A 14,191-nucleotide genomic window follows, 5' to 3' on the forward strand; every position below is an offset into this window, starting at 1 on the left:
TCCGTATTGCAATGGCATAGCAATTCCATGACTGGTGTAATGAAGGTCCGTATTGCAATGGCATAGCAATTCCATGACTGGTGTAATGAAGGTCCGTATTGCAATGCCATAGCAATTCCATGACTGGTGTAATGAAGGTCCGTATTGCAATGCCATAGCAATTCCATGACTGGTGTAATGAAGAACCATATGGCAATGGCATAGCAATTCCATGACTGGTGTAATGAAGAACTATATGGCAATGGCATAGCAATTCCATGACAGGTCTAATGAAGAACCATATGGCAATGACATAGCAATTCCATGACTGGTGTAATGAAGGTCCGTATAGCAATGGCATAGCAATTCCATGACTGGTGTAATGAAGGTCCGTATGGCAATGGCATAGCAATTCCATGGCAGGTGTAATGAAGAACCATATTGCAATGGCATACCAATTCCATGACTGGTGTAATGAAGAACCATATGGCAATGGCATAGCAATTCCATGACTGGTGTAATGAAGAACCATATGGCAATGGCATAGCAATTCCCTGACTGGTGTAATGAAGGTCCGTATTGCAATGGCATAGCAATTCCGTGACTGGTGTAATGAAGAACCATATGGCAATGGCATAGCAATTCCATGACTGGTGTAATGAAGGTCCGTATTGCAATGGCACAGCAATTCCATGGCAGGTGTAATGAAGAACCATATTGCAATGACATAGCAATTCCATGACTGGTGTAATGAAGAACCATATGGCAATGGCATAGCAATTCCATGACTGGTGTAATGAAGGTCCGTATTGCAATGGCATAGCAATTCCATGACTGGTGTAATGAAGAACCATATGGCAATGGCACAGCAATTCCATGACTGGTGTAATGAAGGTCCGTATTGCAAGGGCATAGCAATTCCATGACTGGTGTAATGAACAACCATAGGGCAAATGCACAGCAATTCCATGACTGGTGTAATGAAGGTCCGTATTGCAATGGCATAGCAATTCCATGACTGGTGTAATGAAGAACCATATGGCAATGGCACAGCAATTCAACGACTGGTGTAATAAAGGTCCGTATTGCAATGGCATAGCAATTCCATGACTGGGTTAATGAAGGAACGTATTGCAATGGCATAGCAATTCCATGACTGGTGTAATGAAGGTCCATATTGCAATGGCATAGCAATTCCATGACTGGTGTAATAAAGGTCCGTATTGCAATGGCATAGCAATTCCATGACTGAGTTAATGAAGGAACGTACTGCAATGGCATAGCAATTCAACGACTGGTGTAATAAAGGTCCGTATTGCAATGGCATAGCAATTCCATGACTGGGTTAATGAAGGAACGTATTGCAATGGCATAGCAATTCCATGACTGGGTTAATGAAGGTCCATATTGCAATGGCATAGCAATTCCATGACTGGTGTAATGAAGGTTTGGATTGCAATGGCATAGCAATTTCATGACTGGTGTAATGAAGAACCATATTGCAATGACATAGCAATGCCATGACTGGTGTAATGAAGGTTCGCATTGCAATGGCATAGCAATTTCATGACTGGTGTAATGAAGAACCATATTGCAATGGTATAGCAATTCCATGACTGGGTTAATGAAGGAACGTATTGCAATGGCATAGCAATTCCATGACTGGTGTAATGAAGGTCCGTATTGCAATGCCATAGCAATTCCATGACTGGTGTAATGAAGAACCATATGGCAATGGCATAGCAATTCCATGACTGGTGTAATGAAGAACTATATGGCAATGGCATAGCAATTCCATGACAGGTCTAATGAAGAACCATATGGCAATGACATAGCAATTCCATGACTGGTGTAATGAAGGTCCGTATAGCAATGGCATAGCAATTCCATGACTGGTGTAATGAAGGTCCGTATGGCAATGGCATAGCAATTCCATGGCAGGTGTAATGAAGAACCATATTGCAATGGCATACCAATTCCATGACTGGTGTAATGAAGAACCATATGGCAATGGCATAGCAATTCCATGACTGGTGTAATGAAGAACCATATGGCAATGGCATAGCAATTCCCTGACTGGTGTAATGAAGGTCCGTATTGCAATGGCATAGCAATTCCATGACTGGTGTAATGAAGAACCATATGGCAATGGCATAGCAATTCCATGACTGGTGTAATGAAGAACCATATGGCAATGGCACAGCAATTCCATGGCAGGTGTAATGAAGAACCATATTGCAATGGCATAGCAATTCCATGACTGGTGTAATGAAGAACCATATGGCAATGGCATAGCAATTCCATGACTGGTGTAATGAAGGTCCGTATTGCAATGGCATAGCAATTCCATGACTGGTGTAATGAAGAACCATATGGCAATGGCACAGCAATTCCATGACTGGTGTAATGAAGGTCCGTATTGCAAGGGCATAGCAATTCCATGACTGGTGTAATGAACAACCATAGGGCAAATGCACAGCAATTCCATGACTGGTGTAATGAAGGTCCGTATTGCAATGGCATAGCAATTCCATGACTGGTGTAATGAAGAACCATATGGCAATGGCACAGCAATTCAACGACTGGTGTAATAAAGGTCCGTATTGCAATGGCATAGCAATTCCATGACTGGGTTAATGAAGGAACGTATTGCAATGGCATAGCAATTCCATGACTGGTGTAATGAAGGTCCATATTGCAATGGCATAGCAATTCCATGACTGGTGTAATAAAGGTCCGTATTGCAATGGCATAGCAATTCCATGACTGAGTTAATGAAGGAACGTACTGCAATGGCATAGCAATTCAACGACTGGTGTAATAAAGGTCCGTATTGCAATGGCATAGCAATTCCATGACTGGGTTAATGAAGGAACGTATTGCAATGGCATAGCAATTCCATGACTGGGTTAATGAAGGTCCATATTGCAATGGCATAGCAATTCCATGACTGGTGTAATAAAGGTTTGGATTGCAATGGCATAGCAATTCCATGACTGGTGTAATGAAGAACCATATTGCAATGACATAGCAATTCCATGACTGGTGTAATGAAGGTTCGCATTGCAATGGCATAGCAATTTCATGACTGGTGTAATGAAGAACCATATTGCAATGGTATAGCAATTCCATGACTGGGTTAATGAAGGAACGTATTGCAATGGCATAGCAATTCCACGACTAGTGTAAAAAAAGGAGCGCATTGCAATGCTACGCCACTACCAGTGATAACATCCAATTCATCTTTCTAAAGTGAGCTTCCAGGATTCATATATAACCACAGAAATAATAGTGATAATTTTTCTTTAACAAAGGTGTAAGAACCAAGTTTTTTGTGGAACTTGAAATAAATCTTCACCAACACTGGACAGGTCTTCATCCCCAAAATCAAGGGATAGAAAAAGCATTCCTTAATATTGTTACAAAGCTTACTATCCTCATTCCTCTTTCACCCAACTTATATACATATAAAAAAAAAATATTTGGAGAAATGGGGATTATTTTTCGATACTTAACACGCTGCAGACATGAAGTACCACAGTAATGAGATGGGTGGACATAGCGCAGTCTGCAATGGGTATCAATATGGCATTAAAAGTCTTATGAACAAATACACTTTATAAACCCAAGTATTACTGGGAGGGACAATATGGCGCTACTGTACGAGAGAGAGAGAGAGAGAGAGAGAGAGAGAGAGAGAGAGAGAGAGAGAGAGAGAGAGAGAGAGAGAGAGAGAAATACTACAACGCAGAAGAGAAAATTGATAAGAATAGTAACGCTCACGCCATGAACAGCATCACACAAAAAAAAAGTAATATCAAGTATAAACAAAATATGTTTATTCATCATAAGAATATATATTATGTGTATGAATACATCAAACTTGTAATTGGAATCCTACAGTATAGAGCTCATGTACAAATATTATACACATATATACACACTATCTATCTATCTATCTATATATATATATATATATATATATATATATATATATATATATATATATATATGTATATATATATATATATTCAGTAAATGCACTGGGATGGATTCGATCCTCAGGTATGCATTTAGGGTTTATTAAATGGATCACACTTGCAGATAATTCAGCAATCAAGGCGGGAGTTTGAATAGTGGCACAACTCATGTTTGTTATGCCTCCGTATAATTTCTTAAATGGGCTAATCAAGTCTCCTGAAATTAATATTAAAATGTATGGCTTAATACTTGAGCATACACACACACACACACACACACACATATATATATATATATATATATATATATATATATATATATATTTAATACGTAAAACTCAGGAAAATGAGATCCTCAAAAGAAAACAACCATAAGTCAAATGAAAGCTGAGCGAGTCCCGTTCTCTGGCCCTGTTTTTTTTCTTTATATATTTATGTAAGTATAACTTGATACCACTGTGGTTTTAAATCATTTGTATGATCACGTACAGCTAGGGTTACAATACAATGTGGTTTGGTATAGGGTCATAACAAGAGCAAGTTCATGAAAACTGAACCTGTACAAACTAACCAGATATATATATATATATATATATATATATATATATATATATATATATATATATATATATATATATATCTGTGTGTGTGTGTGTACTGTAAATCTTTTGACAAATACATACTCAATCTTCCTGTGGATGTTATAACAGGCTAGATTTATCATCCACATTATACGCTAACAGCATCTCCTCCGCTAAGCACATCACACAATAAACAGGAATCGGAAATAAAACAAAAACCACAACAGGACGAACATCCAAAAACCAAACCCAAACGAACTCAGCGCCCATACGAATCGCATCATCCCGCACAGTAGGCCTAATCCAGCGCCCTCATAATGTTAGTGGATGGGGTTCTCCCCTACGCATGGCCAAGCGCAAGGCAATGTATATACAGCAGTGCTGGTGACGTAAACAAACCGTTTTACAACCTGTACGCATTAACGCGCCCAGAAGGCTAATCTATCACTGCCCAGGCAAAGATGCTGCGGCAATCTCTTCTTCTAAACAGCAAAATCGTGTCATATAAACGAGAGATTACCGCTAAATCAGAGCTATATCATTCTTCTTTACCGTTGATGATAGGTCCCGAGTTCCCACTCCTCCTCCCCCCCCCCCCCACATGCGCACAAAACCTGGCGTTAGTCCTACTGGAAGAGAGAGAGAGAGAGAGAGAGAGAGAGAGAGAGAGAGAGAGAGCAAACCAACCTAACTTCCACCAAGTGCGCATCAGGTTTTGATCCAGTTAATTGAGCTTTTCTTTACTTTTGTTGGCATTTCTGTGACCCCAACTTGTAATCACCGTAGGTAATATTTGCTTCAAAAATGTGTGTGCATCTTTTGAAGGGGGATTTGAAGAGGCTGCGTGGTGTTCTGCCTCCTTTCTCGGTGGCATGTTTTTGGAACGACCTAACCCAACACAAAATGGTTGTCACAGCTAGGCCAATGATGCTCTGGCGCTCTCTCTCATTACATCTAAAAACAACTTACCTTAAAGAGCCGACCAATCAGTGAAGAAGAAGAAGAAGAAAAGAAGTTAAGGCATGGGTGTGGTGGTGATGTCGGCAGACGTTGCTTCCAGTCCTTTCATCGTGGACCTTAAAACACAACAACAACAAATACAGGTTTCCTTCATTCGCAATCACGTTCAAAGGTACTTTTCTATTGGAACAAACAAATCACCTGCTATTTCCCAGCCTGTTCACTTCTCTCACATAAACATCCCATCAAACATGAGAGCCAAAACTGACCAGTCACATCAACGCGGAAATAATATAGGCCCGTTCCCAATCACTTAGTTAATCAACACTCATTTTTTTGTTAAATACTGTATTGAGGACACACAAATATGGAATCTGTGTGACCAAATTGAGCCCCCCACTTGTCCAAGGGGTTTGTATTTCACATCGAGATTCCCTCCTGAAGGACTTTCTTCTTCGTGCAGTCACCGAGAAAAAAAAATAACAACGCTTTCTCTGCCTCTCACATGTTACGTCTGAGAGCGTGAGTCATGAAGGAATCTCTTTGAAAATCACATAAATTACTTTTGAGGGAGGGGGCCCCGAAGCACCCGGGAGACGAAACGCAGTTGAAGTAGTCTTCCGCTCGTGCCGACTGATACTGATGCAGTGATGGAGGTTACTTTACAGTTGTCGCCATTCACCCACCACCTCTCCCCCCTCCTATCCCATGACCACCATCGCCCCGGAAAACATATCGTGCAACAACGCAAAAACTAACCTTCAATCCCCATCTGCATTTCCATCCTTAATTCTTTGACACTTACAATATGTCTTATCTTACGCACTGGACTGGATGTCATTTACGTACCTTTGTTTATATCGAAATGCCGAGTGCAATTAAAAATGATGAGCGTAGAAGGCGGGCTTTTTATGTGTTCTTTACCGACTTGAAGATGTTTCTCTACTATACTTTTGACCACAAGAAGTCCTTCAATAAACATTAATTAGTTGATTATTATCTTTCTCGCACGGTGTTTAGTTTCTTGGACTACACTTCTACTTCATTGAAATAGAAGCTATCACATTGTGATTTCATTTGCTTTACCGCTAATTACATTTCAATAAAAGCCATGAAAGGGTGGTATTGCAAATATCTCTCTCTCTCTCTCTCTCTCTCTCTCTCTCTCTCTCTCTCTCTCTCTCTCTCTCTCTCTCTCTCTCTCTCTCTCAACACATCTACGACCGTGTTTCTTCCAAACCGATTCATACATAGTAAACCATAAGACTGCCAATAATTTCTTTCGTTAGCAGAGAGTAAAACGAATATTTACGACGATGATTTACGCCATATGTTCACCGTGAAAACATGTTTTATTGCCGCTGTCCAGAGTACGGAGGAGGAGTAGGGAGCAGTAGGTGGAGGAGGGCCAACAAGCGACCCCGAGTTGAATTATCGTACGGTTGGCGTCATGTCACATAAGTAGTAAAAAAAGAAATGGTTGGGTGTTTTTAAGGCAAGGACGGTATTCATCCCTTGTTTATTCATAATATATAATTAGCTTACCCATCTCTCTCTCTCTCTCTCTCTCTCTCTCTCTCTCCTCAAAACAAATTATTAAATCCCCGTGTTGTACAAACATAAAGCTTATGCCTGTGGTGACGGATCCCATGAAAAAGAAGTTAATTTGAGAGAGAGAGAGAGAGAGAGAGAGAGAGAGAGAGAGAGAGAGAGGGAGAGAGAGAGAGAGAGAGCACTTGCCATTTTTTGTGTCGTTACTTAGAACGGTGACGTAACGCCTTTCCATAATCCACGATGCCCAGATAGATCGGAGTTCAATCTCAAAATTGCTATTTTCCGGAATGGAGAAAATGCACAGAGGAAATGGGAAGGGTTAGTTTAACACACAAACCACGGCCATTTGATCAAATGAATTAAGTTAACCGGGTTATTTTCACTTTAAATAAATTCGAGACCTTCCAGAAAGATCGTTGGTCAAGTCCAGGCGGCACATGCCAGCAGACACGTGCGAAGTTCATTCAGGCAAATGCTACGTAATCATCCACATTCCATTCTGCTGTGAGAGCATGGGTAACTTTCCTCTTGGAATAATGCAATACTTTTTCATATATAATTAACTATATATACACGCATAAACACATTGTGTGTGTGTGTATATATATATATATATATATATATATATATATATATATATATATATATATATATATATATATTTATTTATTTTGATATTGTTACTATTCTTAAAATATTTTATTTTTCTTTATTTCCTTATTTCCTTTCCTCACAGGCTATTTTCCTTGTTGGGGCCCCTGGGCTTATAGCATCCTGCTTTTCGAACTAGGGTTGTAGCTTAGCACTTGATAATAATAATAATAACATATATATATATATATATATATATATATATATATATATATATATATATATATATATATATATATATATATATATATATATATATATCATCTCCTCCTACGCCTATGGACGCAAAGGGCCTCGGTTACATTTCGGGAGTCGTCTCTCTCTACTTCGCGCTTCTTAGTCCTCAACCATGTAGGCCTGGGTCTTCCCACTCTTCTAGTGCCTTGTGGAGCCCAGCTGAACGTTTGGTGAACTAATCTCTCAAACCATCTCCATCTACCCCTCATCATGATCTCATCCACATATGGCACTCGAGTAACCTCTCTTATAGTTTCATTTCTAATCCTGTCCTGCCATTTTAACTCCCAATATCCTTCTGAGGGTTTTGTTTTCAAATCTAATAAATCTATTGGAGATTGTTTCATTGTCATACCATGACTCATGTCCATAGAGTAACACCGATCTTACTAAACTGATATATAGTCTGATTTTTATATGTAATTTTGGGCTATTTGATTTCCAAATTTTACTTAACCTAGCCATTGTCTGCTTTGCTTTTTTCTAATCTTTTTACTAAACTCTAATTCTAAAGACCCTGTATTGGAGATCAAAGTTCCTAAATACTTAAATGATTCTACCTCGCTGATCCTTTCTCCTTCCAGTGATATTTCATTTTCCATTACATACTCAGTTCTCGTCAACTTTTTTTCTATCTATCTTCAGCCCCACCTCGTGTAACATTTCATGCAGCTAAGCAAGCATTGCAAATACCGTGGTGTTCTACTAACAAGGACAGCATCATCAGCATACTCTAGGTTTACTAAATTCCTATCACCAATCCAGTTCAATCCTTCTCCACCATCTCCAACTGTTCTATGCATTACAAAATTCATGAGGATAAACAACATAGGTGACAACACATTCCCTAGGAGTACTCCGCTATTCACTGGAAATTCACTTGATAAGACTCCAATAACATTAATTTTTTCACTTGCTATGCTCATGAACATACTTAATCACATTTACATATTGAAGAGGAATTCCATAAAAACACAGGACTCTCCACTAAATTGGCCGGTGGACACTATGAAAGGCTTTTTCATAGTCCACAAATGCCATCAAAAGGGGATTTCTATATTCTACGGATAGCTGTGCATATCTCAAAATGAAAATTTGGTCAGTGCAACTTCTACCTTTTCTAAATCCTGCTTGTTCATCTCTCAGCCTTTCATCAATCTTTCTCTTCAGTCTCTTTAGAATAAGCATACTATATAATTTCATAACTGACCTAAGTATTATGCCTCTGTAATTATTGCAACCAGTCAGGTCTCTCTCTCTCTCTTTTTTTTTCTTTTTTCACCAACACCCCTAACTCCCATTCATCAGGTTTTGCCTTTTCATGCCACATTCTACAAAATAATCTTGTAAGTAGTCTGGGAGTCACTTAATTTTCGGCCAGTATCATTTCGGCAGTTATGCCATCGTATCCCGGGCCTTTCCACCTCTTTAGTTTTTTGAGGATAGCTTAACTTCAAACACACTGAATTCATTCATGGGCACATCAAGTTCTTCATCAGCTTTAGGTCTATCAATCAAATTATTCCTTTCATATCTCCTATTCATCACCTCACCAGTGTTCCAGCCAACGTTGTCTTTCTTCATCTTCTGTTGGTGTAACAGAGCCATCTCTCTGATGGGTATATGCTTCTTATTCTTTGGCCCAGTCGAGATTTCATTAATAATTCTATGAGCAATTCTTACACTATAGCCACTTCCTGAATTCATAGCTTTGTCAGCCTTATCTGCTTTACTGTCTAAATATTCTCTCCAATCATTCCTGGCTTTTCTTTTGACCTCACTGTCAATTCTGGAATACTTAGCACGCTCTACCTTGAAATTTTCATTACATCCTCGAAAACTTTCAACAATCAATTTCTGTCTTTGTTTCCTTTTTATAGTATCTCAAGTATCATTTGATATCCGTGGCTTTCTCCTTGTAACTACCTGTCCCAAGAATTCACTACCAACTGACTGATATGTTCTTAATATCACACCATTATTCATTAATTGTTTGTGTTTCGTCTCAAAGTCTCCAAGACTGCAAATCGATTCCTACATTCAATTGCAAATGTTTCTCTGTGCTTTTCTTCTAAAAGCTTAGTTGTATCAAACCTAGGTGTTCTATCCATGTTTCTGTTGGGTGCTTTCAGTTTGAATTTCAGTGTGGCAACGAGGACCTGGTGATCACTACCAATATCTGCATATCTATAGCTTCTTACATTTCTCAGCGTCACCCTTCTCTCTTTATTAATGGCAATGTGATCTATCTGATTTTTGTAATTGCCACATGGGGAAGTCCATGTATACTTGGGGATGTTTTTGTGTTGAAAAAGAGTACCTTCAATGACAAGATTGTTTGCTGAACAGAAACTTAGGAAATGTGCTCCATTTTCATTTGCAACCTCGCCAAGACCCTCAACACCCATCACATTATCTATCCCTTGATTATTTCTTCCAACTTTAGCATTGAAGTCGCCATTCACAATTTTCATAACTCTCTCTTGTATCTCATCTATTACCCTCTACAGTTCTTCATAGTATTCATCTTTCCTTTCTTCAGAGGAATCATTTGTTGGGGCATAACAAACTATAATACTCATATTGCACTGGGTTGATGTGAAATTTGCCAGCAACAATCTACTTTTTAAGCTCTCCACTCGGTTAATGCCTGTTTTGCTCTTGGTGTCATCATCCTTCCTCCCCCTTCTCTTCCAACTTCATCTGATCTTCCTGAGTAGTTATATATATTGCCTTGGTCTAAAGTTTTCTTACCAATCCCCTGACAAAGTGTTTCACTTAGGGCTAAGATATCCAATCTATATTTCATAAATTCGTTCTCCCCTTGTTGTAACTTCCCAACCTGATTCATGGTTCTAACATTCCAATTACCTATTTTAAATTTTTCTTTAGTATTTATAAACCGGGAAATTCTTAGCACCCCGCTACGCCCACGGCTAGGGACCATTCTGTAATCTCTTCTTTCCATGACTGACTAAATCCATAGAGGATTCATTGGCTAGATACATCATAGGAGAGCCAGTTCCTTGTGATGCGCAGTGCCAATTTAACTAAGGCAAGTGACCCCTGCCAGTCCATGCTAATTCTAGTAAGATCAACCACCAGGCATCAGGAGTAAAAGCCGAGAGACTGTTTGTTTAGAGCTTTCATTACTCCACCAAGATGCTCATCCACTTATACGAGTACAACCGTTGGCAAACGGGGAGTGCTAAGATATACAATATATATATACATTCACAAAGGTAGAATTCGATATCAAATGCCATTGTGGTTGATACTTACATTGATTAAAATCACGAGTGTTCATCTCTCTCTCTCTCTCTCTCTCTCTCTCTCTCTCTCTCTCTCTCTCTCTCTCTCTCCATATATAATATATATATATATATATATATATATATATATATATATATATATATATACATATATATCTTTCATCGTGGCTAAAGGGTACGGTCACTGTCATACAAGTATCCTGTACCAGAGTTCGATTCCCGGCCGGTCAGAAGCTATTGTCTTTGAGTGATTTTGCCTTGGGACTCTGATCTCGAGGTCGGTAAGAGAATCCAAACATTAATGTATTAAAATATGTAGCTTATTTGAATATATATACATCCATATATATACATATATACAGTACATATATATATATATATATATATATATACACACACATATATATATGTATATATATATTTATATATAAATATATATATATAAATATATATACATATATATATAAATATATATATGTATATTTATATATATATATATATATATATATATATATATATATATATATATATGAATATATATATATAAATATATATAAATATATATAAATATATATATCTGTATACATATAAATATATATATGTATATATATAAATATATATATATATATATATATATATATATATATATATACACATATTTATATTTATATATAAATATATACTGATTAAAACTCGTGATTTTAATCAATGCAAATGTCAACCACAATGGCATTTGATATCTAATTCTACCTCTGGGAATGTATGTACAGTGGATATTCATTAATGATAACAGCTTCTGGCTGAGCAAAGATTCGAACCTATGCCTCTTAGCTGGAACCATACCTGTGGGGAATCTACCAATCTCTATCTCTACTCGTATCTCTCTTGATAGCTCGATTGGTAGAGTCCCCACAGGCATGGTTTCGGCTAAGAGGCATAGGTTCGGATCTTTGCCCAGCCAACTGTTATCATAAATGAATTTCCAGTGGAGTGCATAAACATTTCCAAAGGTGGAATTCGATACTAAATGCCATTGTGGTTGATATATATATATATATATATATATATATATATATATATATATATATATATATATTCTGTTAGATGATAGTTGGTTGGCCAGGGCATCATCCACCCGTTAAGATACTACCGCTAGAGTGTTATTGGGTACTTTGACTGGCCTAATAGTACTACAGTGGATCCCCTTCTCTGGTTACGGTTCATTTTTTCTTTGACTACACATACACCGAATAGCCTATTCTATACATATTATCCCTGTCCTCATACACCTAACAACACTAAGATTATCAAACAATTCCTCTCTCTCATAGGGTTAATTGCTGCACTGTAATAGTTCCGTGGCTACTTTATTCTTGGTAAGGGTAGAAGAGAATCTTTAGCTGTGGCAAGCAGCTCTTCTAGGAGAGGGACACTCCAAAATCAAACCATTGTTCTCTAGTTTAGGGTAGTGTCATAGCCTCTGTACCATGGTCTTCCACTTCTTGGGGTAGAGTTCTCTTGCCTGAGGGTACACTCGAGCACACTATTCTATCTTGTTTCTCTTCCTCTTGTTATTTTGAGGGCTTTATAGTTTATATATGAAAGATTAATTTTAACGTTATTATTCTTAAACATTTCTTGTAGTTTATTTCCTTCCCTCACTAGGCTATTATGCCTGCTGGAGCCCTTGGACTTACAGCATCCTGCTTTACCAAATAGGGCTGTAGCTTAGCAATAATAATAATAATAATAATAATAATAATAATAATAATAATAATAATAATGCTCCACTTTAGCACAATGCCCTCAGACACGTGATTTTCAGTTCCGTCTGTTTATGGTCTTTCTATGAGTCTATAATAATAAATTTTCTTACCTCGTCATTCCATCGTCTTCTCTTCCTTCCCCTGATTTATTTGAAATCTCTGGGAACCCATTCGGTCAGTCTTATTGTTCAACTATTATCTATCTTTCTCATTATATGTCCTGCCCATGTCCATTTCTTTTTCTTACATGTTAAAATATCCTCTACTTTAGTTTGCTCTCGTATTCCTGGTGTTTTTTTCTCTTAGTGTTAATTCCATCATTATTATTTCGTTAGCTCTTTGTTACTAGCTTATGTTCTAAGGCTTTAGTAAGGCTCCATGCTTCTGATGCATAAGTTAATAATGGTAAGACCATCTAATAAAATACTTTTCATTTAATAAAAATTGGCATTTTACGTTTCATAATCTCATTGTGTTTACATCCCACGTTCATCCTTTTTTCTTTTTTTTAATTTCGCTATGTATACTCATTAACAATCTCTAGAGGTTCAGTCATAACCCATATTTTGTTGTCTCTCTGCATTCCATTGCACATTACCTTAGTTTTACTCATATTCGTATGCATTCCTACATTTCTGTTTTCCCTATTCAAATCTTATATCATCTTTTGCAGTTCCGCCCATGATTCACTGAATAGAACTGTGACAGCTGCAAATCTCAAGTTGTTAAGGTATTCGCCATTAATATTAATTCCTACATTTTCTCAATCTAATTTTTTAAAACTGCTTCTAAGCATACTATGAATAATTTAGGAGAGGGGGTGTCTCCCTGTGTAACTCCTTTCTCAATTGGATTTTTCTCCCTACCTTTATTAAGCTTTTTGCTGTACTTCCTGAACAGATATCTTCAGGTGTTCTAACATTAGATTCATCTATCCCTTGTCTTAGAAGGGCTTCCATCACTGCTGAAGTTTAGACAGTTTCTCATAATCTATAAATGCAAATCTTAGTAGAGTGTCATACTCTGTTGATTTTTTAGATGGTTAATTACATGGATATGGTTAGTTGTTAAATACCCACTACTAAAGCCTGCCTGATCTCTTGGTTGATTACAGTCTAGCTTTTTTTTTTCTATTCGGCTTAACATGATCTTTGTAAAATATTTTATATATTACGGAGAGTAAACTTTTGGGACGGTCATTCTTCAGGTCT

General features: G+C 37.6%; 1 protein-coding gene across 1 annotated transcript in view; it reads right to left on the bottom strand.

Annotated features, from left to right (window-relative positions):
• LOC137631073 (transforming growth factor beta receptor type 3-like) overlaps positions 1–6,133 on the bottom strand; it is a 397,216-nt gene extending 391,083 nt beyond the window's left edge. The window contains 1 exon segment of the mRNA XM_068362679.1: positions 5,510–6,133. The gene's annotated coding sequence lies outside the window, so the exon portion shown is untranslated.
• Between the last annotated feature and the right edge of the window lie 8,058 nt (positions 6,134–14,191).

The sequence above is a fragment of the Palaemon carinicauda genome, chromosome 39 (assembly GCF_036898095.1).
Source record: "Palaemon carinicauda isolate YSFRI2023 chromosome 39, ASM3689809v2, whole genome shotgun sequence".
Taxonomy (NCBI): Eukaryota; Metazoa; Arthropoda; class Malacostraca; order Decapoda; family Palaemonidae; genus Palaemon; species Palaemon carinicauda.